Below are 19,766 nucleotides of genomic sequence, written 5' to 3'. Positions count from 1 at the left end.
TGTGCAGAGACAACAGGAAGAAAAGGCAAGAGATTGTTACAGATTCAAAAGTAATTTGGTATAACTAATATAGAGTATATGGTGGATGGAATCTAAAGGCTTTTGTAGGAAGAGAGGCTGGAACTTAAAGCTGGGATTTATTATTAGAGATCTTACATGGGAAGCAGTTTGTTTTTAATTATACCTGCAAATTGCAAGAGGCTGCTGTCCTCAGAATTCAGAATTTACTTCTGACAGTGAAGCGTAAGGCATATGAGTGAGGGAAGAGAACAGAGACTGGAGTTCTAGGGCAGCCCTTGTCCAAATGTTGTCCCTAGACCAGAAGTAACCGCATCACCTGGAAACTTGTCAGAAATGCATATTCTGGGGCACATGGGTGGCTCAGTAGGTTGAGCGTTGGACTTCAGCTCAGATCATGATCTCTCTGTTCCTGGGTTTGAACCTTGTGTTGGGCTCTGTGCTGATAGCTCAGAGCCTGGAGCCTGCTTCAGATTCCATGTCTCCCTCTCTCTCTCTCTCTGCCCCTCCCTGCTCATACTCTCTGTCTCTCAAAAATAAATGTTTAAAAATTCAAATTCTCAGTCTCTACCCCCAGAAATCCTGAATCAGAAACTCTGGAGTGCAGCCCAGCCACAGGTGTTTGAGCAAGCTCTCTAAAGAATTCAGACATTCACTAGTGTTTGGGAACTATGGTCCTAGATGGATTTGCTGATTTTATCCAGGTAGAATCATATGCTATTTCCCATAAGCAGAAGCAGTGCAGATGGAGTTTGAGAAATAGTCCCGAGGTTAAAGTGGGTCATAATTGAGTAAGAGCGAGATGTAAGAATGAATTGGGTAGGTAGGGTCAATCAAGTCTATAAAGCTTATTAAGGAGATAGGAATATAGAGTGATGCAATTTGAAGGGACAGGGAAGGAGTCTGAGACACCATACTAGTAAAATGTTACAATCAGCATCTTGAGTGTCTGGCAGAAATACCTAACATGAGGGTGTGGGGAGAAACAAGAAAAATAGCTTTATTTACATCCTCGATTTCATCTTATTTTAATCTGCATCCCTCATGAGCTTCAGTGAGTTTTGGTATTGGTCTGTATGAAAATAATGATTGGTTTTTTGTTTTTTTTTTAATAGGTAGGGCCAAAGCTGGAGAGAAATTTGTGGAGATACATTACATTCCTTGAAATCTTGGTATATAATAAATATAATTTCCATTCTCTTCCCTACAACACTGCTAAAAACATCCCATCCTCCACCAATTTACACAAGCCCAGATGTTCACGAACTCCACATATTTCATATGGAAGCTCTTTGTTTCTGCCTCTTAAGCCCTTGCCAATTCTCAGTTTGACAGTGTTCTTTTTCCAAGCAATTTGAACCAATTTTATATGTGAAACTTCATGAGACACTTCATCAAATTCTTTGCTTCAGCCCAAATATATAGCATTCAGTGCACACTCTCAGCCACTAATCTTATAATTCTATCTCAGTGAGTTTGACTGGCATGGAGCGCCTTCTCCTCCAGGTCACTTAAAAATCCTATGAAACCCTGGGCTCAGGAATAGTGGGTCTCTAAGGTGGGGTCAGGGAAGAAGAGCAGGGTCAGAAACTGGGGACACAGGGGAACCCAGAGTAGTTATAAGGTGAAATAATCCTACTGAAGCCATTTGCAGAGTGGAGAGGGACAGAAGAACTCAACATTGCATCCACAAGGTGGATACAAACACAGAAAGTGTTTTTATATAGTCAGCCCTAAGTATTATAATAGAAAGCTAATCTCTTGTTTTTATCATTCTCCCTTAAGCTACAAGAAGGCAAGAGACATTTTTTTTCTCCTTCACCATTCTACCCTAAACGGCCAATGAAAATCTTATCACAAATTAGACACTCCTAAGTAATTTGTTTCAATGTATGAATGAATCCACCTCACAGATTACCAGCTCCATCTCCTTCTAGCACTGACATGGTAACTCATATCCATAACATCACTCTGATAAATATATGTCACCTGCTGGATACTTCTGATGACCCACTACTTCACCTGAGGCTGGAAATCTTGCCATTGCATTTGAAAGGTAGAATGAGACAGTTTGTTAAACTTCAAAATATAAGGTGTTCAGCTATCTTCAAATGATATGAGAGAGAACAATAAAGTCTAGAGGATGCCAAGGATATCACATTTCTCCAAAGGGACAGAGAGTAAATGGTTTAATTTTTGCAGTCCATAAGTCTCTGTTGCAACTATGCAACATTATGCAATTATAGCACAAAGTATCCATAGATAATATATTTGAAAATGGGCATGGCTGTGCCCCAATAAAATTTTATGTACAAAAACATGTTGGGGGCAGATTTAGCCCCAGGGCTATACTTTGCCTTCTTCAACAAGGACAAAGTCTTTGTTGCCTAGTCTTTGTTGAGCAGTTCTAACAGTGTAGCAAGATCTGTTGTCAAAATATTGATATCCATGTTCCAAATGAACATCCAAACAAGCAGACTCTTTGAGGCTAAAGTATCAATTGCAAAAATATGAATTCGAAAGCCATACTGCTAGACTTTTACTGTATGTTCTTGGCCAATAGACATACTTTCTTTAGCCTCTGTTTTCCTGTCCTCGAAATACAGAAATACCATGTGCTTTTAAGGCTCTTATGAAAATAATCCATGTGAAACATGACAGAGACTGGAATAGAGTAAGAACACAGGGCAAGGAGAACTGGAAAAGAAACTGAAACTCAAGATCAAGTGATTTGCTCCAAGTTCCAACACCTTTTTAAAAACATTTTTTTAACGTTTATTTATTTTTGAGAGAGAGAGAGAGAAAGAGTGTGAGGGAGGGAGGGGCAGAGAGAGGGAGACACAGAATCTGAATCAGGCTCCAGGTTCTGGGCTGTCAGCACAGAGCCCAGTGTGGGGCTTGAACCCACGAACCACAAGATTATGACCTGAGCGAAGTCAGAAGCTTAAGTGACTGAGTCACCCAGGTGCCCCAAGTTCCAATAGCTTTTGACAGATGATGATATTCCACATATCCACCATCATGCTTTTCTATCAAGATATGGTCCTTTCCATACTAGGCAACAGTGTCCTGCAGTTTCAGAGGTCAGAGAAATGAGTTTACCCTTCTTATGTGACATGTACCAGTACAACTGAATCTATTCCAAAAATACAGCATGCCAATTGATGAAGATACAGATTTAATCACTGAGAACAATGTGCTAGGATAACTGTGTTGTCTTTCTAGCTAATGATCAATGTCAGGCAGCATATTCTTTTGCTTTGTTAACATCTGCTTACATACCGATTAAGAACGTATTTCTGGGTTTCAATCATTTCATGAAAAAAGTCAATGGAACATGAGTGGGGACAAACAAAATTGCTGTCTCACTGCAGCATACAAAGTGCATACATTATTCTGTTCCCTGCATCCTGAGGAGTCAACATTCACTATTTAGTTCCTTACTAACCTGACTTTCTATGATCTCCTGACAGAGAGGAACTCCAGATTGGCATGTGGAAACAGCCCCATGTTTCAGTGTTTACATGGTCATATCATAAAAGGTAAAGTGCAAGTAAATCAGATAGAGCTGCCAATTTGTTGCCATAGGCAGTTATTATGCTACATGCAAAAGTGGAATTAGGGAGAAAAGTCTTGCTGACAAATGGAAGAAAAGCAACTCTTTTACATAAAGTCTTATTAAAACTTTTTAAAAAGTTCTATATAGAATCATCAACTATTAGAGTTAACAGATATCTGGCCTTAAAGATGACTGCAAAGCAGAAACAAACCGAGAACACAGGTCATATACCTCTAGTCTTATTTCTTTTTCCATTAAAGCTATGCTATCACATACATCATACACATCTAGTACACTTGAATATTTGGTGATAAGAATAATTTCAAATATTATTTTCTTTCTCAAATATTATTTTCTTAGTTTTATATCCATAAAAATTAAGTGAATTAAGATTATTTTTCATATGCACAAAATTGTTCAGTATTAAAAAACAAAACAAAACAAAACACTGTGACTCTAAACATTGCTCTTCATTTCACAACTGAATTATGTCATGTTCTCTCAGAGCCTTCTACTCCAAGGCTGAGGTATCAGCCTGGGCAGAAGATGGAAATTTCCTGCATAGCAAAGAGGTTACTATTAAATTGACTTCTTTGACTGCTTTTAGGTAAATGATAGTTGTGTGTATTTCTTTTTTTATGTCAGCCCTTTATGGTAAGAGAGAGAATACTTAACTTGCAATCTACTTAATGTCACAAAAACCAGGCCATATTTGGCCTCGGTGTTTGTGTCTGCCAGAAGGGAGAAGACCCACGAAAGGACCTGGAGTGTATTAAGAATCTGCCTTTTGAGGTCAGAGATTCTGAGGTAAGAAGAAAGGGGGGCTGGCATATATAATGGGATATGTCCTCCTCTCCCTTTTTCCCTTACATGGTGGGAAAGGGGATAGGAAGATCCAGATGGCTGTGGGAAGTCAGATCCCTGCAGACCAAAGCACTCAAGTCTTACAAGAAATCCTGCAAGTAATTACTTCTAAAGAGTTGAGGAGCAGTGGTGAATCCCCTAGGAATGAAATGTCTGCATAGATTAGTCAAACGCCTTTTTCCTGGCTTCTCAGAGATCTATGGAGGGCTGGGCCCCAGGAGTTGCAGCTTGCTTTAATGAGTGCCCTGCATAAGGCTTAGCTTCTGGCCCCAGAGGCCAGGGTGCCTATTGTGTAGGGGAAAAAAAAATTCTACTCTACCCTCTTTGGGTCTCTGGCTGGTCCTAAGACTTAAATTCATAAAAGACAGGTTAATAGGAAAAAAGCATACAAAGTATATAGAATTTTTCCACGTACATGGGAGTTTTCACAAGAGAATGAAAACCATAAGTGACCAAAGAAGGAAGCTTTTATACCTTTGGGAAAAGAAACAATACATTTTAAAGAACTGATAAGACAAAGGGGTTTGGGCTACAGAAGTAAATGATGAAAATGCAAATAGGAAAATAAGGATGAGAGTAACAATGTTTTTGTGTGTAGATTTCTTGGTCCCAAGAACCTCTTCTATTCTCTTGCTACGGGGGGGGGGGGGGGGGGGGGGGGGGGCATACCTTTCTTTCTTTTTTTTTTCTTTAATTTTTTTTAATGTTTATTTCTTTTTGAGAGACAGAGAGAGGCTGGAGGAGTAGAGTGAGGGAGACAGGCTCCCTCTGCATTGGCAGCAGAGCCTGATGCAAGGCTCGAACTCACAAACTGCAAAATCATGACCTGATCTGAAGTCTGGCACTTAGCCAACCGACCACCCAGACGCCCAGGGGCATACCTTTCATGTGGGAATTTTATCTGCTGCTTTCAGGAAGATGGAGGATCAGAATTTCCTTTTCACAGGTACTATTCTTAAGTGCCTTTGTTTTAAAATAATGAAAATGCCAAAGTGACATATTTTTGGGGTGACATGTTCTGAACTCCTTCAGTGGCACAGCAAACATGAGCAAGTGCTCAGACCAAGTACTCTGGCAAAGGTTCCAGCACTTCACCTTGCAATGTTACCTCGACTATCACCTTTGAGAGAGGGCTCTCAACTAATTAGTCCATATGCAACAGGTAACAATGAAGATTCACAAAACACTGCATTCAAGTAAGAGCCTCTTCTATTCACAAGCACAAAATGTTAAAAGTCCCTGTATATACCCAGGTTCCATGAAGGGGATTTAAAAAAAGGACAGAACTCAGGGATGAGTAAATGTTCTAAATACACTGAATCTTCTATAAGATTTTATTTAAGCTATTTATTATAAAAAATAGGGGTTTCAATATCTATAATTTTATTAAATATAATTAAATATTTGGAAATGTATAAGGCTAAATTATTACACTGAAATATTTTTTTAATTTTTTTTAACGTTTATTTATTTTTGAGACAGAGAGAGACATAGCATGAATGAGGGAGGGGCAGAGAGAGAGGGAGACACAGAATCGGAAACAGGCTCCAGGCTCTGAGCCATCAGCCCAGAGCCCGACACGGGGCTCGAACTCACGGACCGCGAGACCGTGACCTGAGCTGAAGTTGGACGCCCAACCGACTGAGCCACCCAGGCGCCCCCTATATATTTTTTTTAAATAGAAGAAATAAAATGTTTTTGATTGGGAAATATAACTGTCTCAACTAATCTGTGGGACAAGGGTCACAAGGAAAGGAAGATTAGCTACTTAAGTGAATGAAAAAATATGGTTAGTTACTAGGTTTTAGTAACTAAAAGAAAACAGATGAGCTGGATATACCCATAAGATATAACTGGTTCCATAAACTAAGATAGTTTAATTTAGGGAAGGGTGAAAGTAATAAAACTCATGACATCATTTCTATGAGACTGATACCATTAGTGTGTATTTTAAGTAATGAGGTTATCATTCCCATTTTATATATAAAGCCATTGAGGATCAAGGTGTTGTTAGGACCACCTATTTGAGTTTTGACTTATTTGACTACCTGAGATAACTGCAGAATATTTGAGAGTATGAATCTCTAGAACCTCTCTGTAGTCTACAATTTTGGGGGTGAGTCAAGTGCCCACAAACACTGAAATAATCAAATATATGTACATACCTATATATCAAAATAAATTGGATTTTAGATTGTTTAATCTATCTGTATTAATATAAGGGAAGATATTTGTCAAACTATAATGCTATGTCAATTTCTGGAAAGATTCTTCACATTAAAAATGTGTTTCTTTCTGACTTTCTTTCTTTCTTTCTTTCTTTCTTTCTTTCTTTCTTTTTCTTTCTTTCTTTTTCTTTCTTTCTTTCTTTCTTTCTTTCTTTCTTTCTTTCTTTCTTTCTTTCTTTCTTTCTTTCTTTCCTTAATGCTCAAGAAAATGATAGGGATAAAAATGATAGAACTCATCAATCAGTCTCCAAATGTAGCTTCACAACCTCTGGGCTAACATGTCTTTCACAGACCTCAGAAGTTTGTTGATACTTCTTTTCCAAGAAAGTTCCAGGGATACTGAAAGGGGGAACCCAAGGCCAACAAACTTCTCTGCAAGCTTTCTGGAAGACACTAGAAGTAGAGAATATGATGAGGTGATGATGGCCAGCATCTTAGTTGCTTTAATTTAAACTTGGAGAAATTCTAGGGAAGAAAATAAACCTATTCTAGAATAGTAAGATATAATCTATCGAACTTAAATGAAAGCACCACACTTTAATTTATAAACTATTTCAAGTATCAAAACAGTAAGGGGTCTTTATTCAGTTCTTCTGTGTCTCTTCAAAATTAGATTTTATCTTTTGATGCCAGGAAATACCAATTTCTCTCACTCTCTCTCTCTTCCCCCAATTTCTCTTAATTTAATAATGTTTGTTCTTTTGAGGTGGGGCAGGGGGAGTTGGGGGACTACCTCAAGGCTAGTAATTTGGAATTTTTATATTTGGCTATTATAATTTTTGTTTCCTGACTTCTACAATAATACTCTCATATTCTACATATAAAGTTCCTAATGCAAGGTCAAATATCCAGAAAACCTGCCTTTTCATTTACTTTTATCTCTTTTATGAAATATTATTGACTACTTACTCCTTTTATTATGCTGACCTCTTTGAATCAATATTGTACCAGGCTATTGTCCTATCAGCTGGTATTTATAGTATAGAAGATGTCCAAAGGTAAGAGCAAAATCTTCTCTGGAAAACATGTAATTTAATACCACTCCTATAGAGAAAGAACCTATTAATTTCATAAAGAGTATCCAAATATATTAATAGGATTATAACTAATCCCATAATTATATCTTTGGGTAGAAGCAAGGAAAAATAGTCAATTCCATAGACACAAACAGAAAAAGGTCAATATCTAGTTTAATTTTCATGTTTTCAAGTTCATTGCTATTATAAACTGTTGAATTCTATCAATGTCTTAACTTTTCAAGATTTAAAAAGTGAAATCTCATCAATTCAGGGCTTTTTAAATTATACTTCAAAAAGTTAATATCCATCTATTAGATTATATATATATATGTATATATATGTACATATACATATATATGTATAGTAGACACATTAGGTTCTTCATCACATAACAGAAAATAAATATTTAAGAAAGAGAACACTCAGTTATATGTTTAATCAAGCAAGGAATGTGGAAAATGCAGTTCCCTATGGACAGAAGAGTTTACCTAGCCTCTGGAGTCTTAAGGCATGAATCAAATCATACTGTTTTATTTTTTTATTTTTTAAATTATTTTTTAAACCTTTATTCATTTTTGAGAGGGAGAGAGAGACAGAATGCTAGCAGGTGTGGGGCAGAGAGAGAGGTAGACACAGAATCTGAAGTAGGCTCCAAGCTCTGAGCTATCAGCACAGAGCTCAATGCAGGGTTCGAACTCATGAACCATGATGGTGACCTGAGCCGAAGTCAGATGCTCAACCAACTGAGCCACCCAGGCACCCCAACCATACTGTTTTAAAGCTGAAATTTGAGTCATTCAAGCAAAAATGCAAAGGAAAGGCAGAGAAAAATACACAACATCTATAAACAGGAATCATTTTATGGGCCTAACTTTTCTCCCTAAATAGCTTTATGATCTTAATTTAATTAAGATCTCAGCTTTACCACTGGACAAAATTATAAAAGGATATACAATGTATTTTTCCAAAATATATAACAAAAGGAAACAATGTAAACACCCGTTTAAAATGTTTTTTCAGTTAGTTTTTAATTACCTTTATATGAATTGCTTTATTATAATACCATACATGTTATTAAATTACATGGATTATATAGATTAGATTCCCAAAGAGTTTATAATCTCAGATTAGTTCACAAAAAAACATTTTACCCATCATCCACTTGTTCTGAGTTCTTTCTCTGTTTAGCACTTATCACCCCCTACATACTAAAATTTAAGATCCATTAGAGCAGGGACATAAGTGGTTTTTGCTCATTGTTTTTTCTTTTGCATAGATTTATGGATAAAATATTGTTATTGAGTGAAATACATCATTTGGAATTCCCTAGATTATGCTCCAGTAACTAAAACCTACAAGTCTTTATTAATCAACAGGCACAAAAATGTATTAAAATTTTGTTAATATTCCTTCAGTACTTTAGAATGCAACTGCATTTGGATAGGGCCTTTAAAGAGATAATCTCCCACCTTCAGAGTTGTTTTTTTTTTTTTTCCCATACACTAGCAACGAACAATCCAAAAATGAAATTAAGAAACAAATTCCATGCACAATAGTATCAAAAAGAATAAAATGCTTACGTATACATTTAACCAAAAAGTGTAATACCTGTACACTGAATAATATAAAATATCACTAAAAGAAAATGAAGGTCTAATGGAAAAACATCCTGTATTCATGGATTGAAAGCTTTAATTTTTAGGATAATGTATTACCTAAGTTGATTCATGCATTCAGGGCAGTTCTATCAAAATCCCAGCTGCCTTTTTGAAGAAATTTATAAGTATATCCTAAAATTCATACAGATGCAAAAAAAAAAGTATCTAGAAAAGTCAAAACAATCTTGGAAAGAAGAAAATTGGAGGATTCATACTTCCCAATTCCAAAACTTACTAAAAAACTACAGTAATCAAAACAGTGTGATACTAGCATAGGGACAGACATATAGACCAATGGAACAAAATTGAAAGTCCAGAAATACATTCATAAATTTTGTTCAGTTTATGTCTGACAAGGTTTTCAAAATAATTTACTGCACACTGAATGTTTGTATTCCCATAAAATTTATATATTGAAACTTAATCCCCAAGGTGATAGTATTTGGAAGTGTGGCTTTTGGGAGGTGGTTAGACCACCAAGGCACAGACCTCGTGAATGGAAGTAGTCCCCTTATAATAGACACCCCAGAGAGCTTCCTTGTCCTTTCTACCATATGAGGTTCCAGGGACAATGGCAGTCTATTAACCAAAAAGTAGACTGTCATCAAACAGTGAATCTGCTAACACATTCATCTTGGACCTCCCAGCCTCCAGCAACATAATGAAGTTTTGATGTTCATAAACCACCCTATGATATTTTTATAGCTTCCCAAACAGACTAAGATATAATTTAATGGGGGAAAAATAGTTTTTATAGCAAATGGTGATGGGGTCACTAGATATCCCCATGCAAAAGAACAAAGTTAGATCCCAACCTCACAATACACACAAAATTTAAATAAAAATGGATCAAAGAGCTACATTTAAGAGATAAAACTATAAAACTTCTGAATTTTTTAAATTTTTTATTTACTTTGAGGGGAGAGAGAAAGAGTGCAAGCAGGGAGGGGGCAGAAAGAGAGGAAGACACAGAATTTGAAGCAGGCTCCAGTCTCTGAGCTGTCAGCACAGAGCTTGATGCGGGGCTCAAACTCATGGACTGCAAGATCATGACCTGAGCTGAAGTGGAATGCTTAATAGACTGAGCCACCCAGGAACCCCAAAACTATGAAACTTTTGGAAGAATACATATATATCTTCAAAAATTTGGACTACACAATTGCTTCTTAAATATGACATGAAAAAAACAAACATAAATTGGACATCATCAAAATTAAAACCTTTTGTTCTTCAAAAGACAATCTGAGAAAAGTGAAAAGACAACTCCAAGAATCAAAGAAATATTTGCAAATCATATGTCTGATAAGGCTCTGACACAATATATAAAAAAGTATCATAACTCAATGATAAAAAATAAGTAACCCAATTAAAATGGATTTGAGGGGCACCTGGGTGGCTCAGTCGGTTAGGCATCCAACTTCGGCTCAGGTCACGATCTCAGGGCCTGTGAGTTTGAGCCTCGCACCAGGCTCTGTGCTGACAGCTCAGATTCTGTGTCTCTTTCTCTCTGCCTCTTCCCCACTTGTGCTCTGTCTCTCTCTCTTTCTCTCTCTCTCTCTCTCTTGCTCAAAAATAAATAAACATTAAAAAATTTAAAAATGGATTTGAATAGCTATTTCTCCACAAAAGATGTACATGGCAAGTCAGCACATGAAAATGCTTAATGCCATTAGTTATTAGGGAAATATAAATCAAAACCATAATGTAGTACCATTTCACACACTAGGAGAGCTATTATCAAAAGGCAAACAATAATATATCTTGGATGTAGAGAAATTGACATCCATTTTAGATGTCATCCATTTTAGAATAAGATCCATTTTAGAAAATAGTCTGATAATTCCTCAAAAGATTAAACAGAGTTACCACATGATCTAGCAAATCTATTCCCAGGTACATAGCTGAGATTTGTAAAGATATGCCACAACACACACACATAAAACAAACAAGAAAAACCAAACAAACAAACAAAAAACTTGTACATGAATATTCATAAGGGCATTACTTAATGTAGCCAAAATGTAGAAACACCCCAAACTTCATCAAGTGCTAAAGGGCTAAACAAAATTCGGCATATCCATGTAATGGAATATTATTCAGCTATTCAGAAAAAGAATAGGGTGCCTAGGTGGCTCAGTTGGTTAAGTGTCTGACTCTTGGTTTCAGCTCAGGTCATGATCTCACGGTTCGTGAGTTTGCGCTCCACATCTGGCCCTGTGTTGATAGTGTGGAGCCTGCTTGGGATTCTCTCTCCCTCTTTCTCTACCACTTCCCGCTTGCACATGGTCTCTCTCTGTCTCTGTCTCTCTCTCTCTCTCTCTCTCTCTCTCAGAAAAAAATAAACATTAAAAAAAAAAGAAAACAATGACTCATGCTACAACATGAAGAACCTTTAAAAAATCATGCACAGTGGAAGAAGCTGGACAAACAAGGCCATATATTGTATGGTTCCCACTATACAAAATATAAAAAATAGGGATATCCATAGAAAGAGGTAATTATTTTCATACTGCCTTTCTATCATCAGAGAATGAGAAAATGATTAGCAATAGTCATTTTTAAAGGTTATCAACTAAGAAGTCTCAGGGAGAAATGTTACACAAGTTGTTTTGTTTCTCATGTTGTATTATTCTATAGAAAACTGGAAATACAGAGCGAAGTATTTCAAATGGTGAAAATACTGCATTCAAAGAACACAAAAGGAACTGGATTAATAGGGATGCTCAGTTTTTAGTTAGCTGACTAGTTACCTCAGATATGGGAAGTTTTAAAAAATGCAGATACCTGGACCTAACTCAAGAGTTAATGACTTACACCTGACATAAGAAGTTATGATAGGAGGGTCCTGGAAATTTCCATCTCTGAAAATGTTTCTGGGTATTTCTAATATACCAGAATACATAGGAATCAGTTCTATAGCCAGCCTGCTGGAGGGCAGGGACTTTCTTTACTCATATGTTTACCTTTCAAAATCAAGTCCAGAGCAGTTTTCCAATAGATGGTGAACTAAAACCCTCATTGTAACTGAATATAACTCACCCATAATTTAATTAAAGTCATCAAGGACTTTGGCCATGAATAACTCTTTAATACTCAAGTTACTAAACGGGCAGCCAATTGCAAACTTTCTAGTAATCCTATCAAATTACTCAATTTTTTTGTTGTTTTTTATGAACAAACTATGTTGGTTTGGCTTTCTTTTTCAGATCTAAGTCTGAGCATCTGTATACCTTATTAATGCCATTACCTTCCATATTTCAATGCAAGACATTTTATGGGAACCTGCCATTAACAGTATAAAAACTAATTGCAAGTTGTATGCTACATTAATTCTCCCCATAAACAAACATCCAAGAAGTGAAACATCTGCTAATAGAGAACTGATCATTTTATCCACATACCTGCCAAGACAGATGGAAGGCACCTCAGACAGAATTTTGATAAGTGGAAGATTACAAGCTAAAACACACTTTTGTAAGCTCTTGACAAGTTCCATGTGAACTGCTGTCACATTTACACCTTCAGGTACCACTTTCCTACATTAGCTCACCTTTGTATTTGAACTCATATTGTATTTCCTGGTGAACTATGGATATTTTAGGTAAAGGACATGCCTGTGTGATGACTGCAATCCATACCAAACACACAGCTTTGATTGTTACACTCCTGGGCTAATAGTTGTCTGAAGACATCACCTGGTCCCTCCTCCAGTCTTTACATTGGTAAAAGTCTAGTTCAACTGAGATGATTGGCTCTCTCTTCTCCTCCCTGGATACTTCAAATATACATTCTTTACCTGTTCTTTTAGATACTCTTGAGTATTCTCCAAAGATTAAATCCCATGTACAACCTGACTCAGATTAAGGGGCTTCCTGACAAGTAAGTACCCTATAATTGTTTTCTAGGCCATGTTAGACAAACAGAATGATAACCCCCTCTCAATGGAAAAGGAGAATAAGTTATTTATGTCACTGTTTCCCTTTTTATCATTGGAAACCTAAGGAAAGTAATATGAGGCTAAGTCTATTCATGTTTTTAGCTTGACAAATTTGTCTATTATTTCTCTTTCCAACAACTGTTAATAGTTTTGCCTGACTTTTTTCCCCCTTATAGGATTGAGTAATTTAGGGAAAATGGCTGAACTGGTTGTTGATAGATACATGAAGTTGCAAGGGTAAAAGGTAAAGGATAAATTAGGAATTTTACAAATGTCATTCAACCATTCTAAGCATAAAAGCAATTGAAAAGGCAAAAATAGGGTATTGAGGAGGGCACCTTTTGGGATGAGCACTGGGTGTTATGTGGAAACCAATTTGACAATAAATTTCATATATTGAAAAAAAAAAAAAAAGAAAGAAAAGGCAAAAATACCCAAACAGTGACTAATTATTGAGAGCTGGCTTGAATTAGTTGAATGTCATAGAATATACATATACCCATATGCTGCTTACCAAACAACACATGCTCTTCCTCCATGCCCAGTCTTCTTGCAGTGGTGTCCATGTAACCAGCTCTTGCCAGTTGTTTCTGAAAGAAAGTAACACGTCTCTCTTTTCCGTACTTAGTTTGCCACCACATGACTAACTCTGGTTAACAGAATGAGAACAATAATGGTCTGCATTCCTCATAGTCAAAGAACCAGTATTCCCTCTTCATCTCTTTTTTCCCCTGTCGCAAGGATACAGAAGCCAAGTGTTCCAAGTGGTACAAGCTTTTAAGACAGAGAATCATAGCCTGACCCACAATGGACTCTGAATGACTGAGAGAGAATGCTTTGTTACTTAATCCATTCAGGTTTTATGATTTATTTTTAACCTCATCATAGATTGGTCTATTTTCATTAATTAAATGGTCTTTTTTAACACCATGCTTTGATTCCTTAGTAACTACCATATTTTCTAGAGTGTAGCACTCACATGTGATCTGCAGACCTGTGCTGAAACAAAAGCTGAATGTCACAGTTAGTAACCACATAAATATAGAAACTGAGAGTAAGATTATAGATACTTTATACAGCAACTGAATATTTCCATGACATCTTAATGTGTGATCGTGTTTCTAGAGATTTATTTTCATTGTATTTCACATAATTTATTGTATTATATTCAATTGTATTGTTCCATGACTGATTTCAGGAATAACAAGGAAAGTGGCCTCTATAACCAATCAGGCACTTGAAAATGTTCAATGAAGAAATTAAAATGCTCGTGTTCTTTATATAGAAGACAGATAGTTTGACTTATTTTAAAATGAAATTTATCATTTTTGGTAAATGTGATGTATACTTAACTAATGTAAATAATATATTGGAAAACACATACAAGAAAACAAAAGTCACCAAAATTTCATTATCATTAACATTTTGGTGAATTCTAGATATCAACCTATATACAACTGCAGTCTTTCAAGAATATATATAATTAGATTATAGTAGACACATTTCTGCAATATTCCTTTTCAGTCAAATATATATCATGAACAAATTTACATGTCAATAACTTCAATTTTACTCCTCATTATTGATGCATACCTACCTACACCGTATACACATACCATAGTTTTTTTTATCCAGTCCCTCATCAACACAAATTTTGGTTATTCCAACCATTTGTTATCTGTGGCAAATGGCAAATTTCATAAACATGCTTATCAATACATATGTTCACATACATAGGATGTTCCTTAGGGTAAATTGCACAGGATCCCTGAAAATGGGTATGTCTATCTCACAGATAGTATGGATTTATGATCTTTTGAACAAGACCCATTTCTTGACCACTAAATCAAACTCAGTATTAAAAAAAAAATCCTCACATTTTACATAGTAGGGATCCATTCTCTTTTCCTACTCATAGAGGTAACACAGTTCCTAAGGCCTGCATACATGTGATATGGAATGGACTGCAATTACTGTAATTTACTATTATATTATTGGGAACAAGCCAAGGACAAACCCAGCTGGCCAGTAAGGCCTGCAGAACCATTCTCTTGGACGGTTATAAGTATATGAATTGGATAGTGGCTGTTTTGTATCTCTCCCTCGGCCAGCAGGTGTAATGGGATGAGACTAAATGTTCCTTGGTGAGCCCATACTTTTATGATCCATCTGTTCAAGTAGGAAGGAATGAGGCAGGTGGGATTCTTCATGCTACAATAGGACCTAGATAGAGGCAAATGGAAACAATGATTTTCATAATCTTTGCAGAGCTATAACTCATAGTTTCTAATTCATATTAAAATTACGTTCCCACTGTCATGAAAGCTATGACTAAGGAAGGGTGAATTTTAAAACAAAATTCTTTACCTTTAATATATCACATTTTTCGTGAACCTTTTCACCGGTGGCGGCTGGGGCCTTGCGGAGGCCTACCTGGCGCAGCAGAGCATTAGGGGGGTGGGTCCGCACAGCGGCGCTACAGCTCCTGCTGGGAGATGTGGCTGGGCAGCCACAGCCGAAGGCAGCCGGGTCCCCGTGGGGTCACGCACGTGCACCGCGACGCCGCGAGAACGTGGAGCCTAACTGGCCTCAAGCCGCCCCAGAACTCAGCGCAGCTGGAGGAGTGAAGCGCGCAGCACGAGCATGCGTCCTGCCGCACGAGCGGCCGGACCTGCGCATGAGCTGTGGCAACCGGAGCGCGCAGCTTTACCTGCACCTGGTGGGGCCCTGGCTCCAAAGAGGAAGGGCGGTAGGTTTTGCTGAGGAGCCTTATTATCCGTGGTTCGACATGGAGCTCTATGAAGGTGGAGACCAGTGCCAACATAAAGCTTCATGCTACGGGGCACAAGCACCACTGCATTCCGGCACAAAATCCATATCGTGCCCAGTAACCTAAAGCCAGGTAACATCGTCATCATGGAGACGCCTGGCACTCCCCATCCATAAGGTAGCCGGTTTTGGACCACATAAGGTCTGTACTGGCTGGCTCCCGCGAGGCAAAGAGGGCGATCAAAACAACAATAAGGTGAATGTACATGAATTCCACCTGTCCTCAGCCTACGGCTCAGACTTCTACAGGGCTCCTGAACTCTGGAACAGGCGCTAGACAGCCAAGGCCGACGTCTTTATTCTGGGCATTAACACCTGGGCAAAGAATCACTTTCAATGCCTCTGAGACCAAGAAGGAGCTCTTGAGAACCTGTATCAAACAAGGGACCGAGATAGACCTTGTTGGTGAATTGCCACTTGAAAACCCAAAGATGGAGTTGCACATCTTTCACAACATAGGACTTGAATGTCTGAGGGAATCAAATAGCTTTTGAAAAGGTATGTTAGCCGCTAACCCACAGGACAGGCCGGATGTCTTTGAACTTGAAACCAGACTGGACCAGGTCACGTGTGCTGCTCAAAATTCAGGACAAGCATCTGGAATGTTTTTAAACTAGGTGAGTGTACTTTTTGTTCTGCACACACCTTTCCAGCACTGGATATTTCATCCTGGGCCCTGGAGTGGGCCGGGTGGAGCTGGGGAGAGACGCAGGGCTGGAAAGAACTAAGTGTTTGTTATCAGAGTTTCCCTCTAAATTTCCTTGAGATATGTGGGATAATTTAACTATGAATTGGAAGGTCTTCTGAAGCATTTTCTGTGTAGGGGTGGCATTTGAGGTGACTCTTAAGTTTCATAGAAACATTTCATCTTCAATTAATGATTACTGTAGACTCTGCAAGAAAAATAATAATAAATCCTGGTTAGTTCATTTGACTTGAAGAACAACTTTTAAGTTAAAATGTCAGGAATTAGGGGCGCCTAGGTTACTCGGTTAAGGGTTCCGACTTCGGCTCAGGTCAGGATCTTGCGGTTTGTGAGCTGCACATTGGGCTCCGTGCTGACAGCTCAGAGCCTGGAGCCTGCTTCAGATTCTGTGTCTCCCTCTCTCTCTTTGCCTCTCCCCTGCTCAAGCTCTCTCTCTCTCTCTCTTCCTCTCTCTCTCTCTCAGGAAAAAAAAAAAAATTAAAAACATGATCAGGAATTATTTTCCTCTTGAAATGGAAAAAGACATTTTTTTCCCCTTAAGTTGTATAGCTCTCTGGATTGTTTCCTTCACATTTCAGGGAGCTCTCTATAGCCTCTTTTTGTTATATACACACAAACATTCTACCAATCCTATTGTTTCAGTGGAATCTGGAAAAAAAAATTAAAAAAGAAAAAGACCTGATAGGAAATGCTATAAAAAGGAAGTTAATTCCATAGCAAGGAAGTATCTTTTGGAGAAAAACCCATTTCACAGTGTGAAAGTAATGATGGGAGGAATATATTTAAAGGAGGAAAGGAGGTTCTCGGTAGTTATCGTTAGAAAGATGAACAGGTCTTATCTGGAACCTACTCTTATTGTGGGGCTACCTTTTAAACATTAATCAGAGACTACTTTGGTTCAACTTAATGGATGTCTGGGCAGCATGGACAAATGCCATCTAGCTCAAAAGTGTACATTCTAGATAAGGATTATCCAAGAAGGAAAATGAAGCAATTTCTCATATAACAATTTCATTCCATTTCAAGCCTCATCTTAGTGTGTCTGTGCATGTAGGTGTGTAGTAATTTACATCTTTGGCATGGGGACTAGGACTGTATTGAGAGACTCTAGGACATCAGAGATTGGGCACATTTTTAGGAAAGATGGAATTCAGCTTGCCACTGTGACCTTTATATATAATGCAGTGTTGTTTGTTCAGGAAAATCATTTTCTTTGGGCCAAACTGAAGTGGCTTATATAAATATTTAGGGCCTAGCTTTCTAGAAGATGATCTCATACCCTAATATTCCTTGAGTCAGTACAAAATCCATAGAAATATTTTTAGTTGATTCACCCTTTACAGGGACCCAGAAACCTCTTTTTTTCTAACTGTAAAGAGATATAATTGGCATATAACCTTGTATAAATTTAAAGTATACATCATGATTTGATACACAAGAAATTTGTGAAAGTTACACAGCAAAGTTAGTTAACACCTCCATCATCTCATATAATTACCTTTTGTTTTACCATAGAACATTTAAGATTCACTCTCTAAGGTATTTTTTAATCTTTTTTTAAAGTTTATTTGGGGGGGGGGATGAGTGGGGGAGGGGCACAGAGAGAGGGAGAGAGAAAATCTCAAACAGGCTCCAAACTGTGCAAACCAATAGCTTCAAATCAATGAAAGCTATTCTTACTAGTTTGCTATATCAGCTTAAACTGCCTTTATGATAAATTTAAAGTATATAACAGCTGTTTGTTGGTAAAATCTTATATTTTAAGCATTAAGAGACATGCATAACTTTCTCTGACTCCTTAAAACCTTTTTCAGACTTTAATGATGCTCTGTCCATACTCTTAATCTCCTTCATAATTGTGTACATTTTGATATTTCCTTTCCCAGAATGGAAGTTTTCAGACTGTATAAGCAAAAATCTGTCCTGTCTTCATCATTATAATAATTTTACTCCAACATTCTCCATTTTTTACTTTAGTCTTGGGCAGTCTGAGAATGACAGATCCAATGACAAGTGTCCTTAATACCTTCCTTGTCTTGAACAAAAAAGGAAAAAAAAATCATGGATTGAATCTATGCCATATCATGTAGTTGAAAAATGACTACACTTGAACTGAATTCTGAGGTTCTAGAAAGGTTTCCTTTCTCTTCCCTGCCTTCAATTGTTTGGAATTATGATCAAATCCCACTACGCATTAAAACTAGAGCATTCCAGGGATTCCAGCTCAATCCCAGCTTTCTGTTTTCCAGGTATAGCTGTTTTGAAGAAATGGTGCTCCTTTGAAATCTGTATCCAGATAGCACTGCAAAATGAGGAGAACTTGTCTGATAATCTCAGAATTTTCTAGAATGTTTGTTTTGAGTACTAAGAAATAAATTTGTCAGGCTGAACATGTGGTGGTGGAGAAGGCACAGGCAGCCTTTCTAAATTGATTCTCACTTGCATAAGAGAAAATTGTTTGCTATGTGACTTTTAAAACCATTCATTGATTTTATGAAACAAATATTTCTTTAACAAAGAGATTGCTTATCATGCTGTGACCCTGAGTATGTATCCTCCTCAAATTACTCTTGTGTTCCTGGATTTGGGGGTTAAGAACACAGACAGACATAATATATTAATTTAAAAGTCAATTTTGGAGGCACCTGGGTGGCTCAGTCAATTAAGCACAAGACTCTTGATTTCAGCTCAAGTCATGATTGGTGATGAGATTGAGCCCCAAGTCGGGAGCCTGCTTAAGATTCTCTCTCTCTCAGGGGGCACCTGAGTGGCTCAGTAGGTTAAGTGCCTTACTTTGGCTCAGGTCGTGATCTCACGATTTGTGAGTTCAAGCCCCACATCGGGCTCTGTGCTGACAGCTCAGAGCCTGGAGCTTCCTTTGGATTCTGTGTCTCCCTGTCTCTCTCTGCCCCTCCCCACTCATGCTCGCTCGCTCTCTCTCTCTCTCT

The 19,766-nt window shown here is 37.6% G+C and overlaps 1 pseudogene; it reads left to right on the top strand.

The window, feature by feature from the left end:
• The first annotated feature begins 4,476 nt into the window (after positions 1-4,476).
• LOC131486307 (serine/threonine-protein kinase 35-like) lies at positions 4,477-16,729 on the top strand (annotated as a pseudogene).
• The last annotated feature ends 3,037 nt before the right edge of the window (positions 16,730-19,766 follow it).

Source organism: Neofelis nebulosa, chromosome 9, assembly GCF_028018385.1.
Source record: "Neofelis nebulosa isolate mNeoNeb1 chromosome 9, mNeoNeb1.pri, whole genome shotgun sequence".
NCBI classification, from domain to species: Eukaryota; Metazoa; Chordata; class Mammalia; order Carnivora; family Felidae; genus Neofelis; species Neofelis nebulosa.
Note: the sequence above shows the minus strand (reverse complement) of the source record. Positions and strands in the feature narration are given on the sequence as shown.